This window comes from Kryptolebias marmoratus, linkage group LG19 (genome assembly GCF_001649575.2).
Source record: "Kryptolebias marmoratus isolate JLee-2015 linkage group LG19, ASM164957v2, whole genome shotgun sequence".
Lineage (NCBI taxonomy): Eukaryota > Metazoa > Chordata > Actinopteri > Cyprinodontiformes > Rivulidae > Kryptolebias > Kryptolebias marmoratus.
Genome location: NC_051448.1, coordinates 23251687 through 23255660, shown reverse-complemented (window position 1 = coordinate 23255660; position 3974 = coordinate 23251687). Strand labels below are relative to the sequence as shown.

At 41.9% G+C, this 3974-nt stretch overlaps 1 protein-coding gene across 7 annotated transcripts in view; it reads left to right on the top strand.

Moving 5' to 3' along the window:
* Positions 1 to 1035: 1035 nt before the first annotated feature.
* Positions 1036 to 3974, top strand: part of fynb (FYN proto-oncogene, Src family tyrosine kinase b) — a 125428-nt gene continuing 122489 nt past the window's right edge. For 2 of the 7 annotated variants that reach the window (XM_025011044.2, XM_025011046.2), the window contains exon 1: positions 1039 to 1364. The gene's annotated coding sequence lies outside the window, so the exon portion shown is untranslated. Of the gene's footprint in view, positions 1365 to 3974 lie in introns of all 7 variants that reach the window. The other 5 variants (XM_017437944.3, XM_025011047.2, XM_025011045.2 and 2 more) reach the window with 5 other exon arrangements.

The following is a 3974-nucleotide window of genomic DNA, read 5'->3' as shown; positions in this document are numbered from 1 at the left end:
TCACACCCCTTGGTAAACTTTATCGCCCGACATTTAGGACGGAGTAATAATGTTTTTGCCGATGCCTATGTGAGTTTGTTTGTGTATCTCATGAATGACTGAACAGATATTTTTTTTATAAAACATTCAGAAAGTAATCATTTGGTGTAGATCTACAGCCGATTAACTTTTGGACTCAACCCAGTTCAAGATGATCACCACCACAGTCTGTTCCACAGACACTGAGGTAAAATTTTGTCTGGTAATAGCTGAAACCAATCCCCAACTCATGCTCTAAATGCTACATGTTGCACTGTATTTTCACTTAAAACTTTGGCATTAAATGTTGCCATCAACCCTGTTTGTGTTTTACCAAAATCTCTCATAGACCACTGGACAGATTTGAATGAAACTCCCAGAAAGTTAATCACTAGATGAACATCTAGTGATGAACATCTAGTGATTAACTGAGTCAACTCAGTTCTAGATGGTTGCCACAGCTAAACGACATTAGCCGACACCGGATTTCCTATTACAGAAAATACACATTTATAAGAGTCTGAAAATCTGTACTGTGAATTTTATCAAGTTCAACAATCATTTATTGGGTTAAAAATAATATTTTACTTTCTCCTATGCATAAAAATAAAGAACTTTTAAACTTCTGACAAATCAAAACCTCTCTATTTGCAACCATTCTTCCGCCCCACCTCCTAAAGCAATTTCTTGCCGCTGATTGGAGCAGACTCCTGTAACTCAAAATACCGGGTCAATCGTGGTGTCTTCTCATTGTCCATGAAAAGCTCGGGATTTTGAGGCATCGCCACAAAGTGACAAACAGTGTCGTTGCTGTAAAATAAACAAACGGTCAAACATTAAAAGTTTATCATTAACAACCTTCTGAATTAGTGAAATTCGTCTCATTAAAAGAACAACTAAGATTGGCATTTACCGTGCGGGACACATAAGAGCTATAGTTTGAATAAGTTTAGGGCTACCGCACATAAGCTAAATTATTCCTGTGACTCATAACTTAGCCGTAAGTCATTTGAACACACGTAGGGACAATTTTAAACAGGAAATATCAGCATTTTTAATTTTCCGCGCAAGTATCTGCCCGTCACTCCTCCGTGGACTCGCGCGTGTCGCTGCCCCTCTGTTTTTCCGACGGCCCGTGAACGCGCAAGCAGCTTCATTGTGGCCCTGCGGATCTAACGCCATCACGCGCAGCCGCTACTACGGAGCAGCAGCACCGAAAACAACAACAGGGCCACGGCAGCCGGGGAACCTGCTCTGCTCTCCCATTGATTTATTTTTTATTTTTATTATTTTCACGCCACGCCAATGGATGGCAGAGCTGTGGATTATTAGCTCCGTCTGAAGCGGTAAGTGAAACTCTGTTGTGTTTTCCTGTCGTTCCGCTCTCCTCTCGGTGCCTCGAGCCCAATAAATTACTTTGATTTTAGTGGGTTTTTTTTTTTGAACTGACGTTTTCATCCCGTTAGCTTGTTCCACTCGTGTTGTACCTCATTCATCAGCCGTGTTAGCCGAGGCGTCGGCATGTTTGGAAGGTGATGGTTGGAATCCCACCGTCGCAGCGGCACACGGCCACTTCTTTGTGGCTCAGGAGAAGAACCAAGCTTTAAACCCGCCGGAAGTGTTTAATCATCACACCGGCGGGTTAGCTCTCAAATAATTGACGCATTTTTTTTTGGCTCCTCTTATTTTTTACCCTCCCATTCCCCCCACCATCATCCCCACCAACATGACAGATTGATGCTGCGTGGAGTCAGATGAAGGAAGGACACAATTTGACTCCGTTCAGATGCTCGGCTTAACCCGCCAGCTGCAGGGAGAGCATGTTTTCACCAGAGGTTCACGATGAAACTAAAACTCTGAATTTTAGGGGATAAGTAGCGTCTTAAATTCCCTTTGAATAATAATTTCTACATATTTTCATTAGAGATTTGCGATGAAGCTTTGAGCAAATGTTCTTTTACAGATGTTCAGGAGCTTTTTCAGTGTTTAGAATAATATTAGTAAGGTTGTTCAAACTGTGATGACAATTTGATTTTCTACAGTAACAAACTCTTTACTGATTATTTAATAAAAAAAACTTTCTGTAAAACAAGTTTGTGCAGACCAATCAGAGCAGCTCGTTTTTGGACCACAGAAAACATGAAGTAATGATCTGTGAGGTTGTTGGGATAAAAAAATTCTTTTTTTTTTTGCTGCTTCAGAAAAATTCAAGCAGCTCTCCTTGGAGCAGGAGTTCAAAGTCGTGCTGCTGAAGTGAACAACTAGGTGACAAACAGAATTCTGGGTGCGTTTTCCAATTTCCGATCGGCGCAGGTTCCCATTATTCCCAGGATGGCCCTGCCAGGAAGGGAAGTCCTGAACTCAGATGTCAGAAGGAAGGTTGCAGCTGAGTCAGCGCTGAGAGGAACACGGATGATGTTGGTCTGTCCAGATGTTTCTCTGTGTTTGTTTGTTCCCAGCGGAGTGTGTTGTAAGTTTACCTCTGGGCTCTAATCAGGTCTGTGCTCAGGAAGCACGTGCACGTGCACAAAGTGACTTAGACAGTACTAACCCACCAACGCACCTTTTGAACTGTCTACATCCTGGTTGAAGTTAAACCTTGGAACACTCGTGAAAATGAAAGGTTCAGCATTCTTTTTTTTGGACCACATTCTTTTTCTGTAACAAACTCAATTTTGGGGTCATTGATAGGAGGGATGGTTGTTCAGACATCTGTTTCAGTCCCACCATAACATTTCAGTCAGTTTGACGTCTGGACTTTGTTCTGTTGCAGCATTCTTGCAAACCAGATCTTTGTTGATGCCCCAGTTTGGTCCAAGCTTCATTTGTCAGACAGACGGCCTCACATTTCACTCCAGAATCCTCTGGTCTACAGAGGAGTTCACTGTCGACTCAAAGGTCCTGTGGCTGCAGAACAAGCCCACACCATCAGCTCTCCACCACCGTGTTTGACAGGTGATAGGAGGTGTTGGTGCTAATATGTGGTTTGGCAGTATTGCATAAGATCGCATATTTTGTTCTTGTTAATGTTTGGTGAAAGCAGCTATACAGTGACTCCATTTCTCCACATGCAGGCCTTCAAGGGACGGTAGGCCTTTAACTCACAGCTGTGCATTCTGGGTAAACATCTTTCCTTTGGTCTGGTTTTCTCCTAGAAGTCTTGTGGTTCACTCAGAGGAAACGCTGCTAACCTGAGTCATGCGGCCATGTTCTTCTTATAGAGAAGAGGCTTTCTGCTGCAACTCTTCCAAATAAGCCATACTTTTCTAGCTGTTCTGCCATGACCTTTAACCTTTAGCCTGCTAACTGAGGCCTGTAGAGATTTTTCTTTTTAATTCGTGTATCGTCTACCTCAGGTTGTGCTTGCTGGGTAGTCCACTCCTTCTGTCTTGAGTGTTTTCCCCTGATAGATAATGGTTATCTCTTTAAAAAGACAGGCTTTGAATAGTTTGGAAATGGCTTTATGAGCCTGCCCAGATTGATGAGTGGCAGCATTTGCTTTTCTAAAGCAATTATTGCCCGCTGCCTGAAAGGCAAAGGTGAAGGTGGGGCAATGATGTTTTTGCCCCATGTCTGAGTGTTTGTTTATATTTGTGTGTGTCTGTTAGCAACGTATCTCATGAACTACTGGACACATTTCAAGGAACCTTGAAGAGAGTAATCACTGGATGAACATCTAAGATTGAATTACTTTTCAAGTTAACATGATCTGAGATGGCTGCCACAGCTAAGTGACATTAGAAGGGACATAAATGGCTATAATAAATTCAGTTTAAAAAATATTGACCTGAACTTTGGTGTGGTAGCAGCTAGTGCTGGGCGATATGGAAAAAATTCTATATCACGATATGGATAATTTTATATCACGATAACGATATATATCACGATATACCCCAATTACGTACGTTGTCAGTTATTCTCTGAAAAATATGAAAAAATAATCTAATTTCTTACCT